Consider the following 26,624-nt stretch of genomic DNA (forward strand, 5'->3'; position numbering starts at 1 on the left):
AAGATTACAAGATCTATTGGACATCAAAAGAGCAAATATTTGAGTTACTGGAGTTAAAGAGAGAGCTGAGAAAGATGAATTAGTAGAAAGTTTATTCAAAGAAACAAACAAACAAACAAAAAAAACTTTTCTAACCTGGTGAAAGATATAAATATCTAGGCACAGGAAGGTCAGTGGTCACCAATCCGATACACATAAATAAGAATAGCCAAAGATATGATTAAACTCTCAACGTTCAAAAACAAAGAGAGGATCCTGAAAGCAGTGAGAGAAAAGAAGCAAATAACATATAAGGGAGATCCAATATGCCTGTCAGGAGACTTCTTAGAAGAAACTTTGTAGTCCAGGAGCAAGTGAGAAGATATAGTAACAGTGCTGAAAGAAAACCCTGTCAACCATGAAAACTGTACCCAGCAAAGCTACTTTTCTGAACTGAAGAGATTAAAGTCTTTCAGAGTCAAACAAAAGCTGAGGGCATTTATTGCTACTAAACCTATCCTATAAGAATGCTAAAAGTTCTTCAAACTGAAAAAAAAGGACACTAATGTTACTGTTATACTAATATTGGAACCATGGCATATAAATCACTTATATCTTTACTAAGAAAACTAAAAGACAAAACTATTAAAAATAATAATGTTATCAATTAGTTAAGAGACACAATGAAAAATACAAATTTGTGACATTAAAAATTTTAAATATGGGGGAGAAAGGATTTAATGTGTATAGATTCTTTTGTTGTTGGTTGGATTATTTTCCTCTTTGTTGTGTTCAAAGTTAACTTGGTATCCATTTAAATAACTTATTATAATTATAGGATATTTTTCATAAGCATGATGATAACCACAAGATAAAAATTATAAAAGATACACTAAAAATTAAAAGAAAAAAATTTAAACATACTATCAGAGAAAATCACTAACCACAAAGAAAGACAGTAAGAAAGGAAGAAAGAGAGGAGTCTCCAAAATAACAAGAAAACAAGCAGCAAAATGGCAATAGTAAATCCTTGGTTAACAGTAGGATCATTGAAAGTAAATAGACTAAGTTCCCTAATTAAAAGACACAAAGTGACTGGATTTAAAAACAAATCCCAAGTATGTGCTGCCTACAATAAATCTGCTTCATTTATAAGGACACTCGTAGACTTAAAGTGACAGGGTGGAAAAAGATAACCTACACAACTGGAAACCAAAATAGAGCAAGAGTAGCTACACTTACATGAGAAAAACAGACTACAATTCAAAGACTGTAAAAAGGAGTAAAGAAGGTTACTATATAATGATGAATGGGTCAATTCAGCAAAAGGATATAACTTTTATAAATATCTATACACTGAACACTAGAGCTCACAAGTACATAAAGGAAACATTAATAGACCTAAAAGAGGAGAGATAGACTGCAATACAATGATAGTAGGAGATGCTACTTTTAGCAATGGACAGATCATCCAGGCATAAAATCAACAAATAAACATCAGAGTTAACCTACTCTAAATCAAATTGACCTAACAGAAATTTATAGAACATTATTTCACTGAACTGCTGCATAATACACATTTTTTCTCATCAATATATGGAGCATTCTCCAGAGCAGGCCATATTTTAGATCACAACACAAGTCTTGACTCGTAGAGCAAGATGGCCAAATAGGAACAGCTCCAGTCTCCAACTCCCAGTGCGAGCGACACAGAAGACAGGTAATTTCTGCATTTTCAGCTGAGGTACTGGGTTTATCTCACTAGGGAGTGCCGGACAATCAGTGCTGATCAGCTGCTGCAGCCCGACCAGTGAGAGCTGAAGCAGGGCGAGGCATCGCCTCACCTGGGAAGTGCAAGGGGAAAGGCAATCCCTTTTCCTAGCCAGGGGAACTGAGAAACACAACACCTGGAAAATCGGGTAACTCCCACCCCAATACTGCACTCTACCAAGGATCTTAGCAAACGGGTACACCAGGAGACTATATCCCACACCTGGCTGAGAGGGTCCCATGCCCACGGAGCCTCCCTCATTGCTAGCACAGCAGTCTGTGATCTCAAGGCAAGGCAGCAGCGAGGCTGGGGGAGGGGCGCCCGCCATTGCTGAGGCTTAAGTAGATAAACAAAGTGGCTGGGAAGCTCCAACTGGGTGGAGCTCACAGCAGCTCAAGGAGTCCTGCCTGTCTCTGTAGACTCCACCTCAGGGGACAGGGCACAGCTAAACAACAACAACAACAACAGAAAGCAGCTGAAACCTCTGAGGATGCAAACGACTCTGTCTGACAGCTTTGAAGAGAGCAGTGGATCTCCCAACATGGAGATTCAGATCTGAGAACGGACAGACTGCCTGCTCAAGTGGGTCCCTGACCCCTGAGTAGCCTAACTGGGAGACATTCTCCACTAGTGGCAGACCGACACCCGACACCGCACATGGTGGAGTACACCCCTGAGAGGAAGCTTCCAAAGCAAGAATCAGACAGGTACACTAGCTGTTCAGCAATATTCTATCTTCTGCAGCCTCTGCTGCTGACACCCAGGCAAACAGGGTCTGGAGTGGACCTCAAGCAATCTCCAACAGACCTACAGCTGAGGGTCCTGACTGTTAGAAGGAAAACTAACAAACAGGAAGGACACCCACACCAAAACCCCATCAGTACGTCACCATCATCAAAGACCAGAGGCAGATAAAACCACAAAGATGGGGAAAAAGCAGGGCAGAAAAAGCTGGAAATTCAAAAAATAAGAGTGCATCACCCCCTGCAAAGGAACGCAGTTCATCGCCAGCAACGGATCAAAGCTGGACGGAGAACGACTTTGATGAGATGAGAGAAGAAGGCTCCAGTCCATCAAGCTTCTCAGAGCTAAAGGAGGAATTACGTACCCAGAGCAAAGAAATTAAAATCATGAAAAAAGAGTGGAAGAATTGATAACTAGAATAATTAATGCAGAGAAGGCCATAAACGAATGGACAGAGATGAAAACCATGACACGAGAAATACGTGACAAATGCACAAGATTCAGTAACTGACTCGATCAACTGTAAGAAGGAGTATCAGTGATTGAGGATCAAATGAATGAAATGAAGCGAGAAGAGAAATCTAAAGAAAAAAGAAGAAAAAGAAATGAGCAAAGCCTGCAAGAAGTATGGGATTATGTAAAAAGACCAAATCTACGTCTGATTGGGGTGCCTGAAAGTGAGGGGGAAAATGGAACCAAGTTGGAAAACACTCTTCAGGATATCATCCAGGAGAACTTCCACAACCTAGTAGGGCAGGCCAACATTCAAATTCAGGAAATACAGAGACTGCCACAAAGATACTCCTCGAGAAGAGCAACTCCAAGACACATAATTGCTAGATTCACTAAAGTTGAAATGAAGGAAAAAATCTTAAGGGCAGCCAGAGAGAAAGGTAGGGTTACCCACAAAGGGAAGCCCATCAGACTAATAGCAGATCTCTCAGTAGAAACTCTACAAGCCAGAAGAGAGTGGGGGCCAATATTCAACATTCTTAAAGAAAAGAATTTTAAACCCAGAATTTCATATCCAGCCAAACTAAGTTTCATAAGTGAAGGAGAAATAAAATCCTTTACAGACAAGCAAATGCTTAGAGATTTTGTCACCACCAGGCCTGCACTACAAGAGATCCTGAAGGAAGCACTAAACATGGAAAGGAACAACCAGTACCAGCCATTGCAAAAACATGCCAAAATGTAAAGACCATCGAGGCTAGGAAGAAACTGCATCAACTAATGAGCAAAATAACCAGTTAATATCACAATGGCAGGATCAAATTCACACATAACAATAGTAACCTTAAATGTAAATGGACTAAATGCTCCAATTAAAAGACACAGACTGGCAAACTGGATAAAGAGTCAAGACCCATCAGTTTGCTGTATTCAGGAGACCCATCTCACATGCAGAGACATGCATAGACTCAAAAAAAGGGATGGAGGAACATCTACCAAGCAAATGGAGAACAAAAAAAAAGCAAGGTTTGCAATACTAGTCTCTGATAAAACAGACTTTAAACCATCAAAGATCAAAAGAGACAAAGAAGGCCATTACATAATGGTAAAGGGATCAATTCAACAGGAAGAGCTAACTATCCTAAATATATATGCACCCAATACAGGAGCACCCAGATTCATAAAGCAAGTCCTTAGAGACTTACAAAGAGACTTAGACTCCCATACAATAATAATGGGAGACTTCAACACTCCACTGTCAACATTAGACAGATCAACGAGACAGAAAGTTAACAAGGATATCCAGGAATTGAACTCATCTCTGCAGCAAGCAGACCTAATAGACATCTATAGAACTCTCCACCCCAAATCAACAGAATATACATTCTTCTCAGCACCACATCGCACTTATTCCAAAATTGACCACATAATTGGAAGTAAAGCACTCCTCAGCAAATGTACAAGAACAGAAATTGTAACAAACTGTCTCTCAGACCACAGTGCAATCAAACTAGAACTCAGGACTAAGAAACTCAACCAAAAACGCTCAACTACATGGAAACTGAACAACCTGCTCCTGAATGACTACCGGGTACATAACGAAATGAAGGCAGAAATAAAGATGTTCTTTGAAACCAATGAGAACAAAGATAAAACGTACCAGAATCTCTGGGGCACATTTAAAGCGGTGTGTAGAGGGAAACTTATAGCACTAAATGCCCACAAGAGAAAGCAGGAAAGATCTAAAATTGACACTCTAACATCACAATTAAAAGAACTAGAGAAGCAAGAACAAGCACATTCAAAAGCTAGCAGAAGGCAAGAAATAACTAAGATCAGAGCAGAACTGAAGGAGAAAGAGACACAAAAAACCCTCCAAAAATTCAATGAATCCAGGAGTTGGTTTTTTGAAAAGATCAACAAAATTGATAGACCGCTAGCAAGACTAATAAAGAAGAAAAGAGAGAAAAATCAAATAGACGCAATAAAAAATGATAAGGGGGATATCACCACCGACCCCACAGAAATACAAACTACCATCAGAGAATACTATAAACACCTCTACGCAAATAAACTAGAAAATCTAGAAGAAATGGATTATTTCCTGGACACTTACACTCTCCCAAGACTAAACCAGGAAGTAGCTGAATTCCTGAATAGACCAATAGCAGGCTCTGAAATTGAGGCAATAATTAATAGCCTACCAACAAAGAAAAGTCCACGACCAGATGGATTCACAGCTGAATTCTCCCAGAGGTACAAGGAGGATCTGGTCCCATTCCTTCTGAAACTATTCCAATTAATAGAAAAAGAGGAAATCCTCCCTAACTCATTTTATGAGGTCAACATCATCCTGATACCAAAGCCTGGCAGAGACACAACAAAAAAAGAGAATTTTAGACCAATATCCCTGATGAACATCGAAGCAAAAATCCTCAATAAAATACTGGCAAACCAGATCCAGCAGCACATTAAAAAGCTTATCCATCATGATCAAGTGGGCTTCATCCCTGGGACGCAAGGCTGGTTCAACATACGCAAATCAATAAACATAATCCAGCATATAAACAGAACCAAAGACAAAAACCACATGATTATCTCAATAGATGCAGAAAAGGCTTTTGACAAAATTCAACAGCCCTTCATGCTAAAAACTCTCAATAAATTCGGTTTTGATGGAACATATCTCAAAACCATAAGAGCTATTTATGACAAATCCACAGCCAATATCATACTGAATGGGCAAAAACTGGAAAAATTCCCTTTGAAAACTGGCACAAGAAAGGGATGCCCTCTCTCACCACTCCTATTCAACATAGTGTTGGAAGTTCTGGCTAGGGCAATCAGGCAAGAGAAAGAAATCAAGGGTATTCAGTTAGGAAAAGAAGTCAAATTGTCCCTGTTTGCAGATGACATGCTTGTATATTTAGAAAACTCCATTGTCTCAGCCCAAAATTTCCTTAAGCTGATAAGAAACTTCAGCAAAGTCTCAGGATACAAAATTAATGTGCAAAAATCACAAGCATTCTTATACACCAGTAACAGACAAACAGAGAGCCAAATCATGAATGAACTTCCATTCACAATTGCTTCAAAGAGAATGAAATACCCAGGAATCCAACTTACTAGGGATGTAAAGGACCTCTTTAAGGAGAACTACTAACCACTGTTCAGTGAAATAAAAGAGGACACAACAAAATGGAAGAACATAGCATGCTCATGGATAGGAACAATCAAAATCGCGAAAATGGCCATACTGCCCAAGGTAATTTATAGATTCAATGCCATCCCCATCAAGCTACCAATGAGTTTCTTCACAGAAATGGAAAAAAACTGCTTTAAAGTTCATATGGAACCAAAAAAGAGCCCCCATTGCCAAAACAATCCTAAGTCAAAAGAATAAAGCTGGAGGCATCACGCTACCTGACTTCAAACTATACTACAAGGCTACAGTAACCAAAACAGCATGGTACTGGTATCAAAACAGAGATATAGACCAATGAAACAGAACAGAGTCCTCAGAAATAATACCACACATCTACAGTCATCTCATCTTTGACAAACCTCAGAAAAACAAGAAATGGGGAAAGGATTCCCTATTTAATAAATGGTGCTGGGATAATTGGCTAGCCATAAGTAGAAAGCTGAAACTGGATCCTTTCCTTACTCCTTATACGAAAATTAATTCAGAATGGTTTAGAGACTTAAATGTTAGACCTAATACCATAAAAAACCTAGAAGAAAACCTAGGTAATACCATTCAGGACATAGGCATGGGCAAAGACTTCATGTCTAAAACACCAAAAGCAACGGCAGCAAAAGCCAAAATTGACAAATGGGATCTGATTAAACTAAAGAGCTTCTGCAAAGCAAAAGAAACTACCATCAGAGTGAACAGGCAACCTACAGAATGGGAGAAAATTTTTGCAATCTACTCATCTGACAAAGGGCTAATATCCAGAACCTACAAAGAACTCAAACAAATTTACAAGAAAAAAACAACCCCATCAAAAAGTGGGCAAAGGGTATGAACAGACTCTTCTCAAAAGAAGACATTCATACAGCCAACAGACACATGAAAAAATGCTCATCATCACTGGCCATCAGAGAAATGCAAATCAAAACCACAATGAAATACCATCTCACACCAGTTAGAATGGCAATCATTAAAAAGTCAGGAAACAACAGGTGCTGGAGAGGAGGTGGAGAAATAGGAACACTTTTACACTGTTGGTGGGATTGTAAACTAGTTCAACCATTATGGAAAACAGTATGGCGATTCCTCAAGGATCTAGAACTAAAAGTACCATATGACCCAGCCATCCCATTACTGAGTATATACCCAAAGGATTATAAATCATGCTGCTATAAAGACACATGCACATGTATGTTTATTGCGGCACTATTCACAATAGCAAAGACTTGGAATCAACCCAAATGTCCATCAGTGACAGACTGGATGAAGAAAATGTGGCACATATACACCATGGAATACTATGCAGCCATAAAAAAGGATGAGTTTGTGTCCTTTGTAAGGACATGGATGCAGCTGGAAACCATCATTCTCAGCAAACGATCGCAAGAACAGAAAACCAAACACTGCATGTTCTCACTCATAGGTTGGAACTGAACAATGAGATCACTTGGACTCGGGAAGGGGAACATCATATACTGGGGCCTATCATGGGGAGGGGGGAGGCGGGAGGGATTGCATTGGGAGTTATACCTGATGTAAATGACGAGTTGATGGGTGCTGACGAGTTGATGGGTGCAGCATGCTAACATGGCACAAGTATACATATGTAACAAACCTACACGTTATGCACATGTACCCTAGAACTTAAAGTATATAAAAAAAAAGTCTCAACAAATTCAAAGCAGTAAAAATTATATCAAGTATCTTTTCTGACCACACCAGAATAAAACTAGAAATTAATAACAAAAGAAACTTTGGAAACTGTGCAAATACATGGAAATGTTTTTTAAAAATATTTCTAAATTACCAGTGGGTCAATGAAAAAATTAAAAAGAAAACTAAATATTTTCTTGAAACAATGAAAATGAAAACAGAATATACCAGAACAACAGATTAAGAGGGAAGTTTATAGCAATCAATGCCTAGGTTATAAAAATAGAAAGTCTTCTGATAAACATTCTAATGATGCACCTCAAGGGATAATTAAAACAAGAACCAAACCCATAACTAATAGAAGGCAAAAAATAATAAAGATCAGAACAGAAATAAAAGAAATTGTGGGTCGGGCGCGGTGGCTCAAGCCTGTAATCCCAGCACTATGGGAGGCCGAGACGGGCGGATCATGAGGTCAGGAGATCGAGACCATCCTGGCTAACACGGTGAAACCCCGTCTCTACTAAGAAATACAAAAAAAAAAAAAACTAGCTGGGCGAGGTGGCGGGTGCCTGTAGTCCCAGCTACTCGGGAGGCTGAGGCAGGAGAATGGCGTAAACCCGGGAGGCGGAGCTTGCAGTGAGCTGAGATCCGGCCACTGCACTCCAGCCTGGGCTACAGAGCGAGACTCTGTCTCAAAAAAAAAAAAAAAAAAAAAAAAAAAGAAATTGTGACTAAAAAGAGATATAAAAGATCAAAGTAACAAATTGTTGGTTCCTTGAAAAGATAAAATTGACAAATTTTAGCTAGACTAATTAAGAAATAAAAAAGAAAACTCAAATTAATAAAATCAGGAATGAAAAAGAGAACATTACAACTGATACTATACAAATACAAGGGCTCATTAGAGACTACTATGAGTAAGTATACATCAACAATTTGGAAAACCTAGAAGAAATGGGTAAATTCCTGGAAACACACAATCTACTAAGATTGAGCAATGAAGAACTAGAAAACTTGAACAGACTAATAACAGGTAATCAGATTAAAGTATTAGTAAAGTCGCCCATGAAGAGAAGTCTAGGACCTGATGAATTTACTGCTGAAGTCTACCAAACACTTAAGGAAGAACTAACAGCAATTCTACTCAAACTATTTCAAAAAATTGAAGAGGAAGTACTTCCGAACTCATTCTAAGAGTACAGATTGCCCTGATAGGAAAACAAGATGAGGACACAACAAAAAAGAAAACCACAGGCCAATATCTCTGATGAACAAAATACTACGAAACTGAACTCAAGAACATACTAAAAGATCTTTTACCATGATCAAGTGGGATTCATCCCAGGAATGCAAGGATGGGTTCAACACATCCATATCAATAAATATGATACTTCACATCAACAGAATCAAGGACAAAACCATACTATCATTTCAACAAATGCTTAAAAAACATTAACTTCAGCATCCCTTCCTTATAAAACCTCTCAACAAATTGGTCATAGAAGAATCATACCTCAACATAATCAAGGCCATATAGGACAAACCCACAGCTAATATTATACAATATACACAAAAGCATTTCTATGAAGACCTGGCATAAGACAAAAATGTACACTTTCACTACTTTTCAACATAGTACTAGAATTCCTAAACAGTGCAAGTAGGTAGGAGAAAGAAATAAAGGTCATCTGTATTATTCCATTCCCACACTGCTATAAAGGCATACCCAAGACTGTGTAATTTATAAAGAAAAGAGGTTTAATTAATTCAGTTCTGTAAGTTGTACAGGAAGAAAGCTGGCGAGGCCTCAGGAAACTTAAACTCATGAGAGAAGGCAAATGGGAAGCAGACATGCCTTCACATGGCCAGACCAGAAGGAAGACAGTGAAGGGGGAAGTGCTTTTTAACAACTAGATCACCCGAGAACTCACCCACTATCACAATAAGAGCAAGGGAGAAGTCTGCCCACATGATCAAATCGCCTCCCACCAGGGCCACCTCCCACACTGAGGTTTACAATTCCACATGAGATTTGGGTGAGGACACAGAGCCAACCCACATCAACATCCAAATTGGAAAGTAAAAGTCAAGTTAGCCTTGTTTGCAGATGACAGCATACTATATTGGGAAAAACCTGAACTCCACCAAAAATCTCTTAGAATTGATAAACAAATTCAGTGAAGTTGCAGGATACAAAATCAACATTAAAACTCAGTAACATTTATATATGCTAACAGCAATCAATCTGAAAGAGAATTTAAGAAAAGAATCCCAATTATAATGGCTACAAAAAAAAAAAAAAAAAAGGAATCCTAGAAATAAATTTAACCAAAGAAGTAAAAGATCTCTACAAGAAAAACTATACAACACTGATGAAAGAAATTGAAGAGAAAACAAAATGAATAAAAAAAGATACCCCATGCTCATTGATTAGAAGCATTAATATTGTTAAAATGTTTATAATACCCACAGCAATCTCCAGATTCAATGTAATCTCTATCAACATACCAATGACATTCTTCACGGAAACAGAAAAAAAAGTCCAGCTAGGTTGCAGGAAACAACATCAACATACAAAAATCAGTTGTTTATATGTACTGGCAATGAAGAGTTAGAAAATGAACTAAGGAATAATTTCATTTACAATAGCATTCAAGATAATGAAATACTTAAATAGGAATTTAACAAAAATATTGTAAAACATGTTTTCTGAAAACTATATTTTGTGCAAAAAAAATTAAAAATACATAAATAGAAAAGCATGTTCTTGGGTCAAAATGAGATTTAATATTGATAGAATGACAATGCTCCCCTAGTTAATGTACAGATTCAATGCAATTTCTATGAAAGCCCAATTAACTTTTGTGGAAAAATTTGTAAGTTTATGCTAAAATTTACATGGAAATGCAAAGGACTCGGATTAGCCAAAGTAATTTTGAAAAAGAAGAACAAAATTGGAGGACTTGCACTTTCTGATTTAGAAACTTACTGCAAAGCTATCCTAATCAAGACAGTGTGGTCCTGTTATAAAAAGAAACACATACATAGGTAGAATAAAATTGAAAGTGAAGAAATAAACTGTAAGATTTATTTCCAGCTGACTTTCAACAAAGGGACCAAGGCAATTTAGTGAGAGAAAAGAATAGTTTAAAAACACATAGTGGTGGAACAAGTGGATATCCACACACAAAAGAATGACTTTGGAGCTCTACTTTATACCATACACAAAAATTAACTCAAAGTGTATCATGGCCTGAAATGTAAGAACTAAAACTGTAAATTTATTAGGATAAAACACAAGATTAAATTTTCATCATCTCAAACTAGGCAATGACTTCTTAGATATGACATCAAAGCATATGTGAAAAAAAGAAGTTTGATAAATTTAACTTTATTGAAATTAGAAACCTTTGTACTTCAAAGAATATCATTAAGAAAGTAAAAAGACAATCCACAGAATAGAAGAAAATATTTGCAAATAATACATTTGATAAGGGACTTCTATAGAATATAAAAAATCTCTTACAACTCAATCATGAAAATACAAATACATTGATTTATGAGCAAAGAATTGGAATAGACATTTCTCTGAAGAAAATATACAGAGGAGCAATAAGCATATGAAAGGATGATCCATATCATTAGCCATCAGAAAAATGCTATCAAAACCCCAAGGAGATATCGTATCACAACCACTAGGGTGGCCATAATAAAAAAGACAGATAATAACAAGTGTTGATAAGGATGTGGATAAACTGTTACCTTCATACACTGCTGGTGGGTAAACACAATGGTGCAGCCACTTTGGAAAGTGGTCTGAAAGTTCCACAAAAAATATTTTATGTATGTTTATATATTGATTGCTGGGAATACAGCCTATTAAGAATACATGATATGCATTTAGGGGAGAAATTAACTCTGAAATGAAGCCATTCAATAAGCCTTCTGTGATGTAATAAGGTAGCACAGATTAGATCTAAGGTCATGGTGGGGGCAACTCAAACAGTCACTTACAGTTGTTATAATGATTCCAGCTGCAAATTCCTTTGGAACTTATTTATTCTTAATTATTTAGGAATAATCAGGAAAGAGAGATCAGTCTGCCTCTTTACCTTAAATTAATCCTAAGAAGAATGTTGTGAATCATCTAAGAACTCCACTCCCAGAATTGTGCTCTTACTTCAAATTCTTCAAGGCAATTCCATTTTCACAGATTATTCCTTATCAGTTTGTATGTCTCAGAATTACAAGCACCTATACAGACTTAGAAAAGATTAATAATTGATGAAAAAGACTATATTCATTAGATTCTAGTATCTACTTCTGAATTATACTGTATTCTAATACTAGCAGATTTTCACACCATATTGCCAATCCCCCCAAAGATGTTTGTTTAAACTCACTGATGCAATAAAATGAATTAAAGAATTCCAGTTATACTTAAAAGAACAGAAATGTTAAGTTACTGGAATGTATTAGACCATAATTTAAAACTATTGAAATATTTGTATGGTATATATGACTTATAATTGGGTAAAATGATGAAATGTATCCATAACTACAGATTTACATGCCACAGATTTTCCCCAAATTTTGTAATGGATATTTTGTTAAGATTACAATCTCATGTCACTTCATGTTCAACTGATCTGGGCTACTGTTTGTGGTAGTAAAAATAAAAAACAGAAAGAGAAAACAGAAACAGTTATACACCAATGAAACAACAAAAAAGGAAGATTCTGGCTTTTTTTTTTTCTTGTTTTTTTAAAGGGGGAGCCTATTCCTTTCATGAATCATATTCTTTCCTTCATGCTTCAGAAGGAATTGGTTATGGCTTGCAGCACTGGACACATCAAGTGTATAAGCATACATCTCAGGTGTGACACAAGCCATATCCTCCATGAGGACATGAACTGTCTTTTCTCTGATATATATACCAGTAATGGGGAGTGGGGTCAATCTCTTTCATTTCATAACCTGCTAGCATTTCTTCACCATCGCAGGTATGTACTGAGCCTCTGACAATCTCACCAACATTTGACATCAACAAGTCAACAGATTCAGTAAGATGGGAATCCTCAGGACATTGCTGTATATAGAAGGACTTGATCTGCAATGGAAATTGACACAGAAAGATTGTTTCATTAATGATGTCTGTGATCAATCTCTCAGGGGCTTCTGGGATATCTTTTCCAAATTCATGAAAAGTTCCCTGTTGTTTCTTTATATTGTGTTCTTTTCGCCACACAATAGTATCTGAATGGTTTATCCTTTTGAAAGGCCGTTTGAGGGGCTTAAAGTTCAGGTTGAGGTCATATGCTATGCTCACTACAGGTGACTTTAAGACTATCTACCATGTCACAAACCTAGTCCTCCAATCAGTTCAGGAGGTCCTCACAGGTCATCAAAGGGCACTTGGCTTCCATATGAGCGTATTCAGCTAGGTGCCTTCACATTTCAGGCTGTTCTGCCCTGCATGACTGTGCAATACCAAAAACATCTCCCAAGCCATGGTAGTTCATTATCACCCCTATTACTATCACTAATATTTATTTCCCTGATTCTGCAGAACAAAATACCAAAATTATTTCTATGTTAATAATTTCTTCTCAGTTTGCCATTGAAAAGTTATTTAATGGTGTTGCTTGATCTTAATGGCTTATGATACTAGACAAGTCACCAAGCTTTCCAGTTTCTTTATCTATAAAGTTGTTACAGGTAGTTAGTCATGAGCAGGGCAGGAGAGAGCTCTCCCCCAAACCACTAAGAATATCAGTGATAGTTCAACAATTACCACACTACCTCCCTAAAGCCAGGGAGAGACTATCTCCTGATAATCCACAGCTATTAACATAAAAGTGTTAACTGAATACAATTGCCAGGGAGAAGGAACTTCCTGGATATGTGCATTCAGAGACAAAATGGCAAGGCATGACCTTCCGGGTACACTTCATGGGAAAAAAGGAAGACAGCCTCAGATGGGCATATGTACAGCTTCCTAAACACACTGCCCAGGCTCAGTTCCCAAGGGTAAAGAGGGCACTGCACATGCAGGAAGCCCACCCTAAGGGAAGAGTCATGGGAGAAAGGTGAGCTTATAATGCCCTAGGAACAGGAATAACCTTCATGTGCCCCCTTGGGTCTCTTGCAAGCGCACCTTACTTCCTTTCTTGTTCTAAAGCCTTTTTAAATAAACTTCCACTCCTACTCTGAAACTTGCCTTGGTTTCTTCTTCTGCTTTATGTCCCTCAGTCGAATTTTTTCTTCTGAGGAGGCAAGAATCAAAGTTACTGCAGATGTGTACAGACAGGCCACTGGTAACTCAGGGTAACTCAGATGCCTTTCACTGGTAACAAAGTGAGGCCATTAATCTGAATCTAGTCATCTTAATCTAGTTTCATCCTAATCTAGTCAATCACAGATTAACTTTCTCAAATCCAGTAATTTCTCAATGAAGTATTTAAACACAAATTAAAAATTTTGCCACCCACCCCACCTTCCCACTGTTCTTCAGAGTCTATTTTGTTCCTCGTCCACATATGCCGGCAATCCCTCTGTCCTCTGCAGACATTCACCAGCAGTGGTCCTCAGACTGAAATCTGCACCAAAATTCTCTGGAGGGCTTATTAGAACAGAGACTGCTGGGCCCACTCCTATCTCCCTTTCTTACCTGGTACCAGCTCATGCAGATTCTGCTGTTCAGGGAACAAGCATTAAGAACCACTGCCCTAAGGCATACTTTGCATGTACTGATCTTTTTCTTTGTTGTGACTATTGCTGAAGACAATTCAATAGGTCAGTGCCACACCCAAATCCTTTGTAGAGTCATGGGAGACTTTCCTAGGCACTCTACTTTCTATGGACACAGAGGATTCCAGGAACTGGCATTTTCCCTGTCTGCCTGCCTGTGGCTGGCCACCTTTTTGTATATTTGTTACTGCAACCTCTGCTGAAACTTAGATGTCACTAAGGAAATGGGACCCAGGTGCCGTCTACTTTTAGACTGTCTTCCACCTTTAAAATGTATTTAAGGGATCTTTTATTCTCACCTTCTCTCACTGGGGCATTGACCGGAGGAAGAAGAGAGCAGATTACTTTTGTCCTCCTGAACTAAATTCCTCCCTACCATGGAGTTTCATCTTCTCTGAAGAAACTAAAAGTATAAAGATGGCAAGAAATTCATTCTTTTTAAAAATTTTTCAACTTTTCTTTTAGATACAGGGGGTACACGTACAGGTTTGTTACATGAGAATATTGTATTTTGTTGAGGTTTGGGGTACAGATCCTATCACCCAGGAAGTGAGCATAGTGCCTAGCAGGTAGTTTGTCAGAACACACTAGACTTCCTTCCTCTCCTCTCTCACAGTCTTCAGTTCCCATGTGTATGTCCAGTTGTGCTCAATGTTTAGCTTTCACTTATAAGTGAGAATATGTGGTATTTGGTTTTCTGTTCCTTCATTAATTTGCTTAGTGTTACGGCCTCCAACTACATCCATGTTGTTACATAGAATATGATTGTATTCTTTTATATGGCTGCATAATATTACATGAAGTATATGTATCGTATTTTCTTTCCAATGGCCAATCCACCATTGATGGGCACCTAAGTTGACTCCATGAATACTATGAATAGCATGGCAATGAACATAGAGTGCTTGTGTCTTTTTGGTAGAACAATTTATTTTCTTTTGGGTATATACCCAGTAGTGGGACTGCTGGATCAATTGGTAGCTCTATCTATAGTTCTTTGAAAAGTCTAAAACCTGCTTTCTACAGGGACTGAACTAATTTACATTCCACCAGCAGCATACAAGCGTTCTCTTTTCTCCAAAACCTAGGCAGCATCTGTTACTCTTTTTAAATTTTTTTTTTATTAAACTTTAAGTTCTAGGGTACATGTGCACAATGTGCAGGTTTGTTACATATGTATACATGTGCCATGTTGGTGTGCTGCACCCATTAATTCATCATTTACATTAGGTATATCTCCTAATGCTATCCCCAGCCCCCACAATAGGACTCGGTGTGTGATATTCCCCTTCCTGTGTCCAAGTGATCTCATTGTTCAATTCCCACCTATGAGTGGGAACATGCGGTATTTGTTTTTCTGTTCTTCCAATAGTTTGTGAGAATGATGGTTTCCTGCTGCATCCATGTCCCTACAAAGGACACAAACTCATCCTTTTTTATGGCTGCATAGTATTCCATGGTGTATATGTGCCACATTTTCTTCATCCAGTCTGTCACTGATGGACATTTGGGTTGATTCCAAGTCTTTGCTATTGTGAATAGTGCCACAATAAACATACATGTGCATGTGTCTTTATAGTAGCATGACTTATAATCCTTTGGATATATCCCCAGTAATGGGATGGCTGGGTCAAATGGTATTTCTAGTTCTAGATCCTTGAGGAATTGCCACACTGTTTTCCATAATGGTTGAACTAGTTTACAATCCCACCAACAGTGTAAAAGTGTTCCTATTTCTCCACATCCTCTCCAGGACCTGTTGTTTCCTGATTTGTTAATGATTGCCATTCTAACTGGTGTGAGATGGTATCTCATTGTTGTTTTGATTTGCATTTCTCTGATGGCCAGTGATGATGAGCATTTTTTCATGTGTCTGTTGGCTGTATGAATGTCTTCTTTTGAGAAGAGTCTGTTCATATCCTTTGCCCACTTTTTGATGGGGTTGTTTGTTGTTTTCTTGTAAATTTGATTGAGTTTTTTGTAGGTTCTAGATATTAGCCCTTTGTCAGATGAGTAGATTGCAAAACTTTTCTCCCATTCTGTAGGTTGCCTGTTCACTCTGATGGTAGTTTCTTTTGCTGTGCAGAAGTTCTTTAGTTTAATTAGATCCCATTTGTCAATTTTGGCTTTGTTGTCATTGCTTTTGGTGTTTTAGACATGAAGTCCTTGCCCATGCCTGTATCCTGAATGATATTACCTAGGTTTTCTTCTAGGGTTTTTATGATATTAGGTCTAACATTTAAGTCTCTAATCCATTCTGAATTAATTTTCGTATAAGGAGTGAGGAAAGATCCAGTTTCAGCTTTCTACCTATGGCTAGCCAATTTTCCCAGCACCATTTATTAAATAGGGAATCCTTTCCTCACTTCTTGTTTTTGTCAGGTTTGTCAAAGATCAGATGGCTGTAGATGTGTGGTATTATTTCTGAGGACTCTGTTCTGTTCCATTGGTCTATATCTCTGTTTTGGTACCAGTACCATGCTGTTTTGGTTACTGTAGCCTTGTAGTATAGTTTGAAGTCAGGTAGCGTGATGCCTCCAGCTTTATTCTTTTGGCTTAGGATTGTCTTGGCAATGCAGGATCTTTTTTGTTTCCATGTGAACTTTAAAGCAGTTTTTTCCAATTCTGTGAAGAAACTCATTGGTAGCTTAATGGAAATGGCATTGAATCTATAAATTACCTTGGGCAGTATGGCCATTTTCACGATTTTGATTCTTCCTATCCATGAGCATGGTATGTTCTTCCATTTGTTTGTGTCCTCTTTTATTTCACTGAGCAGTGGTTTGTAGTTCTCCTTGAAGAGGTCCTTTACATCCCTTGTAAGTTGGATTCTTAGGTATTTTATTCTCTTTGAAGCTATTGTGAATGGGAGTTCATTCATGATTTGGTTCTCTATTTGTCTGTTACTGGTGTATAAGAATGCTTGTGATTTTTGCACATTAATTTTGTATCCTGAGACTTTGCTGAAGTTGCTTATCAGCTGAAGGAGATTTTGGGCTGAGACAATGGGGTTTTCTAAATATACAATCATGTCATCTGCAAACAGGGACAATTTGACTTCTTCTTTTCCTAACTGAATACCCTTGATTTCTTTCTCTTGCCTGATTGCCCTAGCCAGAACTTCCAACACTATGTTGAATAGGAGTGGTGAGAGAGGGCATCCTTATCTTGTGCCAGTTTTCAAAGGGAATTTTTCCAGTTTTTGCCAATTCAGTATGATATTGGCTGTGGGTTTGTCATAAATAGCTCTTATTATTTTGAGATACATTCCATCAATACCGAATTTATTGAGAGTTTTTAGCACGAAGGGCTGTTGAATTTTGTCAAAGGCCTTTTCTGCATCTATCGAGATAATCATGTGGTTTTTGTCCTTGGTTCCATTTATATGCTGGATTACGTTTATTGATTTGCATATGTTGAACGAGCCTTGCATCCCAGGGATGAAGCCCACTTGATCATGGTGGATAAGCTTTTTGAGGTGCTGCTGTTTTCGTTTAGCCAGTATTTTATTGAGGATTTTTGCTTCGATGTTCATCAGGGATATTGGTCTAAAATTATCTTGTTTTGTTGTATCTCTGCCAGGCTTTGGTATCAGGATGATATTGGCCTTGTAAAATGAGTTAGGGAGGATTTCCTCTTTTTCTATTAATTGGAATAGTTTCAGAAGGAATGGTACCAACTCCTCCTTGTACTTCTGATAGAATTCAGCTGTGAATCTGTCTGGTCCTGGACATTTTTTGGTTGGTAGGTTATTAATTATTGCCTCAATTTCAGAGCCTGCTATTGGTCTATTCAGGGATTCAACTTCTTCCTGGTTTAGTCTTGGAAAAGTGTAAGTGTTCAGGAAATTATCCATTTCTTCTAAGTTTTCTAGTTTATTTGCATAGAGGTGTTTATAGCATTCTCTGATGTTAGTTTGTATTTCTGTGGGGTCGGTGGTGATATTCCCTTTATCATTTTTTATTGCATCTATTTGATTCTTCTCTCTTTTCTTCTTTATTAGTCTTGCTAGTGGTCTATCAATTTTGCTGATATTTTCAAAAAACCAGCTCCTGGATTTATTGATTTTTTTGGAGGGTTTTCTGCATCTCTATCTCCTTCAGTTCTGCTCTGATCTTAGTTATTTCTTGCCCTCTGCTAGCATTTGAATGTGTTTGCTCTTGTTTCTCTAGTTCTTTTAATTGTAATGTTAGGGTGTCAATTTTAGATCTTTCCTGCTTTCTCTTGTGGGCATTTAGTGCTATAAATTTCCCTCTACACACTGCTTTAAATGTGTCCCAGAGTTTCTGGTACGTTGTATCTTTGTTCTCATTGGTTTCAAAGAACATCTTTATTTCTGCCTTCATTTCGTTACATACCCAGTAATCATTCAGGAGCAGGTTGTTCAGTTCCCATGTAGTTGAGTGGTTTTGATTGAGTTTCTTAGTCCTGAGTTCTAGTTAGATTGCCCTGTGGTCTGAGAGACAGTTTGTTATAATTTGTGTTCTTGTACATTTGCTGAGGAGTGCTTTACTTCCAACTATGTGGTCAATTTTGGAATAAGTGTGATGTGGTGCTGAGGAGAATGTATATTCTGTTGATTTGGGATGGAGAGTTCTGTAGATGTCTATTAGGTCCACTTGGTGCAAGTTGAGTTCAATTCCTGGATATCTTTGTTAACTTTCTGTCTCATTGATCTGTCTAATGTTGATAGTGGTGTGTTAAAGTCTACCATTATTATTGTATGGGAGTCTAAGTCTCTTTGTAAGTCTCTAAGGACTTGCTCTATGAATATGGGTACTCCTGTACTGGGTGCATATATATTTAGGATAGTTAGCCCTTCCTGACAAATTGATCCCTTTACCATTATGTAATGGTGTTTTTTGTCTCTTTTGATCTTTGGTGGTTTAAAGTCTGTTTTATCAGAGACTAGGATTGCAACCCCTGCTTTTTTTGGTTTCCATTTGCTTGGTAGATCTACCTCCATCCCTTTATTTTGAGCCTAGGTGTGTCTCTGTATGTGAGATGGGTCTCCTGAATACAGCAAACTGATGGGTCTTGAATCTTTATCCAATTTGCCAATCTGTGTCTTTTAATTGGACCATTTAACCCATTTACATTTAAGGTTAATATTGTTATGTGTCAACTTGATCCTGTCATTATGATATTAGCTGCTTATTTTGCTTGCTAGTTGATGCAGTTTCTTCCTAGTGTCGATGGACTTTACATTTTGAGATGTTTTTGCAATGGCTGGTACCTGTTGTTCCTTTCCATGTTTAGTGCTTCCTTCAGGATCTCTTGTAGTGCAGGCCTGGTGGTGACAAAATCTTTCAGCATTTGCTTGTCTGTAAAGGACTTTATTTCTCCTTCACTTATGAAACTTAGTTTGGCTGGATAAGAAATTCTCAGTTGAAAATTATTTCTTTAAGAATGTTGAATATTGGCCCCCACTCTCTTCTGGCTTGGAGATTTTCTGCTGAGAGATCTGCTGTTAGTCTGATGGACTTCCCTTTGTGTGTAACCCAACCTTTCTCTCTGACTGCCCTTAACATTTTTTCCTTCATTTCAACTTTGGTGAATCTGACAATTATGTGTCTTGGAGTTGCTCTTCTCGAGGAGTATCTTTGTGGCGTTCTCTGTATTTCCTGAATTTGAATGTTCGCCTGCCTTACTAGGTAGGGGAAGTTCTCCTGGATATTATCCTGCAGAGTGTTTTCCAACTTGGTTCCATTTTCCCCATCACTTTCAGGCACACCAATCAGACGAAGATTTGGTCTTTTCACATAATCCCATATTTCTTGGAGGCTTTGTTCATTTCTTTTTACTCTTTTTTCTCTACACTTCTCTTCTTGTTGCATTTCATTCATTTGATCTTCAGTCGCTGATACTCTTTCTTCCAGTTGATCAAGTTGGTTGCTGAAGCTTGTGCATTTGTCACATAGTTCTCGTGTTATGGTTTTCATCTCTGTCAGTTCTTTTAAGGTCTTCTCTGCATTGATTATTCTAGTTATCCATTCATCTATTCTTTTTTCAAGGTTTTTAGCTTCCTTGCACTGGTTACATAGTTCCTCCTTTAGCTCTGAGAAGTTTGATCGACTGAAGCCTTCTTCTCTCAACTTGTCAAAGTCATTCTCCATCCAGCTTTGTTCCATTGCTGGCAATGAGCTGTGTCCCTTTGGAGGGGGAGTTGCGCTCTGATTTTTTGAATTTCCAGCTTTTCTGCACTGCTTTTCCCCCATCTTTGTGGTTTTATCTGCCTTTGGTCTTTGATGATGGTGAAGTACTGATGGGGTTTTGGTGTGGGTTTCCTTTCTTTCTGTTTGTTAGTTTTCCTTCTAACAGTCAGGACCCTCAGCTGTAGGTCTGTTGGAGTTTCTTTGAGGTCCACTCCAGACGCTGTTTGCCTGGGTATCAGCAGCAGAGGCTGCAGAAGATAGAATATTGCTGAACAGCAAGTGTTGCTGTCTGATTCTTGCTCTGGAAGCTTTGTCTCAGGGGTGTACCCCACCATGTGAGGTGTGAGGTGTCGGTCTGCACCTAGTGGGGAATGTCTCCAAGTTAGGTTACTCAGGGGTCAGGGACCACTTGAGCAGGCAGTCTGTCCATTCTCAGATCTCAACCTCTGTGCTGAGAGATCCACTGCTCTCTTCAAAGCTCTGCCGAGGTTTCTGCTGCTTTTTGTTTAGCTATGCCCTGTCCCCAGAGAAGGAGTCTACAGATGCAGGCTGGCCTCCTTGAGCTGTGGTGGGCTCCACCCAATTCGAGCTTCCCAGCGGCTTTGTTTACCTACTTAAACCTCAGCAATGGTGGGTGCCCCTCCCCCAGCCTTGCTGCCACCTTGCAGTTAGATCTTAGACTGCTGTGCTAGCAATAAGGGAGGCTCCGTGGGCGTGGGACCTTCTGGGCCAGATGTGGTATATAATCTCCTGGTGTGCCATTTGCTAACACCCTTGGTAAAGTGCAGTATTAGGGTGGGAGTTACCCGATTTTCCAGGTGTTGTGTGTCTCAATTTCCTTTGGCTAGGAAAAGGAATTCCCTTCCCCCTTGTGCTTCCCAGGTGAGGTGATGCCTTGCCCTGGTTCAGCTGTCGCTGGACGGGCTGCACCCGCGGACCAGCGCTAACTGTCCGACATGTCCCAGTGAGATGAACCCGGTACCTCAGTTGAAAATACAGAAATCACCTGTCTTCTGTGTTGCTCACACTGGGAGCTGGAGGCTGGAGCTATTCTTATTCGGCCATCTTGCCATCTGTTTTTTTTTTTTGATATTTTAGTAATAGCCATCCTGATTGTGTGAGATAGTATCTCATCATAATTTTGATTTGCATCTTTCCCATGATTAGTGATGATGAGTATATTTTTCATGAGTTGATTGGTCACTTATATGTTTTCTTTTGATAAGTAACTATTCATGTCCTTTGTCCATCTTTAATGGGGTTATTTGTTTTTCTCTTGTTGAATTAAGTTCTTTATAGATTCTGGATGTGAAACCATTGTCAGATGGACAGTTGATGAATAGCTTCTCGCATTCTGTAGATTGTCTGTTTACTCTGTTGGTGGTTTCTTTTTCTCTGCAAAGTTGTTCAGTTTAATGAGGTCCCAATTGTCAATTTTGGTTTTCGTTGCAATTGCTTTTGGGGATTTATCCAAAAATTATTTGCCAAGGTCAGTCAAGAAGGGCATTTCCCAGGTTTTCTTCTAGGATTTTTATAGTTTGCTGCTTTACATTTAAATATTTAATCCTTGAGTTAGTTTTTGTATGTGGTGAAAGTTAGGGTCCAATTTCCTTCTTCTTCTTATGTCTAGCCAATTATCCCAGAATTATTTATTGAATAGGGAGTCCTTTCCTCACTGCTTGTTTTTTGTTGGTTTTGTTGAAGAGCAGATGATTGTAGGCGTGCAGCTCCATTTCTGAGTTTTCTATTCTGTTTTATTGGTGCATGTGTCTATTTTTGTACCAGTACCCTGTTGTTTTGGTTATTGTAGATTTATAGTATAGTTTGAAGTTAGATCGTGTGATATGATTGACTTTGTTCTTCTTGCTTAGAAATGTTAAGTTATTTGGGCTCTTTTTGGTCTCATATGAACTTTAGAATGGTTTTTTTTTTTTTTTTCTAATTCCGTGAAGAATGACATTGGTAGTTACACAGGAATAGCAATAAATCTGTAAATTCCTTTGGGAGTATAGCTGTTTCTACAATATTGCTTCTTCTAATCCATGAACATGGATTTTTTTTCCCCATTTATTTGTGTTGTCTCTGATTTCTTTCAGCAGCATTTTGTAGTTCTCTTTGTAGAGCTCTTTCACCTCCTTGGTTAGATGTATTCCCCAGTATTTCATTTTCTTTGTGGCTGTTGTAAATGCGAATGTGTTCTTGATTTGACTCTCGGTCTGGATCCTGGATGTTACTGGTGTATGGAAATGCTACTGATTTTTGAACATTGTTTTTGCATCCTGAGACTTTACTAAATTCATTTGTCCATTGTAGGAACCTTTTGGTGAAGTCTTTTGTGTTTTCTAGGTATAGAATCATACCATCAATAAAGATAGGTAGTCTGGATTCTTTTCATATTTAGATTCCTTTAATTTCTTTGTCTCGCCTGATTACTCTGGCAAAGACTTCCAGTACTATGTTGAATAGGAGTGGTGACAGTAAGCACTCTTGCCCTTTTGTCCATTCAGTATGATGCTGGCTGTGGGTTTGTCATAGATGGCTCTTATTATCTTGAGGTATGTTTCTTTGATGCCTACCTAGTCTGTTGAGGGTTTTTATCATCAAAGGATGGTAAATTTTATTACATGCTTTTTCTGCATCTATTGAGATGATCATAAAGTTTTTGTTTTTATTCATGTTTATATGGTAGATCATATTAATTGATTTGCATATGTTGAATCATCCTTGCATCCCAGGAATAAAGCCCACTTGAGCATGTAGGCTTGGTACTTATGGTGTGCTACTGAATTCAGTTTACTAGTATTTTGTTGAAGATTTTCGTGTCTACATTAATCAGGGATATCAGCCTGAAGTTTTCTTTTTTAATTGTGTCATTGCCAGATTTTGGTATCAGGCTAATGCTGGCTTCATAGAAAGGGTTAGGGAGAAGCCCCACCTCCCCAAGTGTTCGGAATGGTTTCAGTAGAATTGATACCAGTTCCTCTTTATGCATCTGGTAGAATTTGGATGTGAATTCATCTATTCCAGGGTTTCTTTTTGCTTGGTAAGTTTACTATTATTATATTATTATTATTGATTCAATTTCTGAACTTGATATTGGTCTATTGGGAGTTTCAATCTCTTCCTGATTCAATCTTGGAAGATTTTCTGTTTCCAGACACTTATCCATTTCCTCTAGATTTTAAAATTTGTGTGCATAGAGTTGTTCATAGTAGTCTCTGATGATCTCTTGTAGTTCTATGGGATCTGTTGATATGTCACCTTTGTCATTTTTGATTGTTCTTATTTGGATCTTCTGGGTGTTTATTATTTTCCCCCCTTTGTTAATCTAGCTAGTGGTCTATCAATCTCATTTTTTCTTCCAAAAAAAAAAAAAAAAAAAAAAAAAAAACCTATTGATTTCACATGTATTTTTGTGGATTTTTGTGTTTCAAATTCTTCTCTAATTTTAGTTATTTCTTTTCTTATGCTAGCTTTGAGGTTGGTTTGTTCTTTTCTTTCTAGCTCCTTTAGATATAATGTTTGTTGTTAATTTGAGATCTTTCTATTTGCTTGATGCAGACATTTAGTGCTATAAACTTTCCTTTTAACACTGCTTTAGCTGCATTCCTGAGATTTGGGTAAGTTGTGTTCTATTTTCATTAATTTCAAAGATTTTTTTTAATTCTGCCTTAATTTGGGGGTTTATCTTGGAGTTAATCAGGATCAACTTGTTTAATTTTCATGTATATTTGTAATTTTGAGATATCTTCTTGATACTGATATTCATTTTATTGCACTGTGGTCTGAGTATTGTTGACATGACTTCAATTTTTTAAAATTTATTGAGATTGATTTATGACTGAGTATGTGGTTGATCTTAGAATATATTCTGTGTGCAGGTGAAAGGAAGCTATATTCTGTGGATGTTGGGTGGAGTGTTCAGGAGATGTCTATTAGGTGCAATTAGTCAAGTGTTGAAGTTAAGTCCAGAGTTTCTTTGTTAGTTTTCTGCCTTAATGATCTGTCTAAGGCTGTCAGTGGGGTGTTGAAGTCTCCTACTATTATTGTGTGACTATCTAATTCTTTTCATAGGGTAAGAAGAACTCGTTTTATGAATCTGGGTGTTCCAATGTTGGGTGTGTTTATGCTTAGAATAAGTAAGTCATTTTGTTGGATTGCACTCTTTATCATTATGCAATGCCCTTTTTTTGTTGTTCATAATTGTTATTGTTTTAAAGTCTGTTTTTATCTGATGTAAGAATAGTTACTCTTGCTGTTTTTTGTTTGCACAATACATCTTTCCCAATCCTTTTATTTTGAGCCTTTTGATATTGTTACATGTGAAATGGGTCTCTCAAAGAGAGAAGATGGTTGGGTCTTGTCTTTTTACCCAGATTGTCACTAATATCTTTTAAGTTGGACTTTTAGCCCATTTACATTCAGGGTTAGCATTGATATGCCAGATTTTGATTCTGTCATCGTGTTGTTAGCCAGTGGATATGTAGAAATGATTATGGTGTTGCTTTATAATGTCTGTGGGCTATGTGCTTAAGTGTGTTTTTGTGGTAGTAGGTGTTACTCTTTTAATTACATGTTTACCCCACTACTTTAACCTTGTTCTCATTTGCACCAAAAATACTCACTGGTGGCACTTGCAGCTGCAGTGTTTACCCTGAGATAACTTTGCCAAAAGGTATCTCATTTTTATTACTATTTTTGCATCATTTTAGTATATTGGCTTTGGAAATAAAATACATCATCCTATTTATAGTATTCTATTTTTAGTAGTGGTATTTCCATTTACAACATATAGCAAATTCCAAATGCTGAAAATGTCAGATCCTAGAAAATGCAACATTCCTGCATATGATGTTAACATTGTTCTTGAACAGTCATTGCTCAAAGATGTATTCAATGAATCTGATTTTTTCTGAAATAGATGATTCTGATGATTCAGATGATTGTGATGTTAGTTCTGTTTAGAAATAACTCCAAGAACAGTTTTCATATTGTATTTTCACATTGAAAATCAGTCAAATTTGCTTCAGCCTCAAAGAGCATGTTTATGTAAAATTAAATGAGCAGTGGCAGTGAGCTTCATACTTTTTAGTTGTTGTTTTTGCTTAACCGGAAAGGGGTTAAGGAATCTTCTAAGGTTGGTCTAGTTGAAACGAATTCTCTCAGCATTTGCTTGTCTGAGAAGGAATTTATTTCTCCATCGCTTAGGAAACTTAGATTGGTTAAACACAAAATTCTTGGTTGTAATTTTTTTTTTTTTTTTTTTTTTTTTTTAATGTAGGCTGAAAATAGGCCCCCTGGCTCTTCTGGCTTGTAAGATTTCTGTTGAGAGTTCGGCTGCTAGCCTGATGGAGTTTCCTGTGTATGTGACCTGATGCTTTTCTCTAGCTGCCTTTAAGATTTGTGTGTATGTGTGTGTGTTGACCATGGTGAATCTTATGCCTATGTGCCTTGGAGATGGTCATTTTGTTTAGTATCTAGTTGAGGTTCTCTGTGTTTCTTGAATTTGTGTGTCAACCTCTCTAGCAAGATTAGGGAAATTTCATGGACTACATCCTCATATATATTTTCCAAATTGTTTATTTCCCCTTCTCCTCTCTCAGAAATGCCAATGAATCATAGATATACTCTCTTTACAATAATCCTTTAATTATATGAGGTTTTGGTAAATTTTTAAAATCATTTTTTCTTTATTTTTATCTGAGTTGATTCAAAGCACTGGTCCTCAAGCTCTAAGATTCTTTTCTTGTTTATTATCCTGCTAACATTTAGATTGTATTATGAAATACTTGCAGTGAATTTTTAAGCTCTAGAAGTTCAGTTTGGCTCTTACTTAAAATGACAATTTCATCTTTCAGCTCTTGGATTGTTTTACTGTATTTCTTGGATTCATTATATTGGGTTTCAACTTTCACCTCAA

General features: G+C 37.6%; 1 protein-coding gene and 1 pseudogene across 1 annotated transcript in view; both read right to left on the reverse strand.

Moving 5' to 3' along the window:
- Positions 1-26,624, reverse strand: part of NKAIN3 (sodium/potassium transporting ATPase interacting 3) — a 1,223,038-nt gene that overhangs the window by 888,152 nt on the left and 308,262 nt on the right. The window lies entirely within an intron of this gene.
- Positions 12,673-13,321, reverse strand: LOC126960687 (asparagine--tRNA ligase, cytoplasmic-like; annotated as a pseudogene).

Source organism: Macaca thibetana, chromosome 8, assembly GCF_024542745.1.
Source record: "Macaca thibetana thibetana isolate TM-01 chromosome 8, ASM2454274v1, whole genome shotgun sequence".
Lineage (NCBI taxonomy): Eukaryota > Metazoa > Chordata > Mammalia > Primates > Cercopithecidae > Macaca > Macaca thibetana.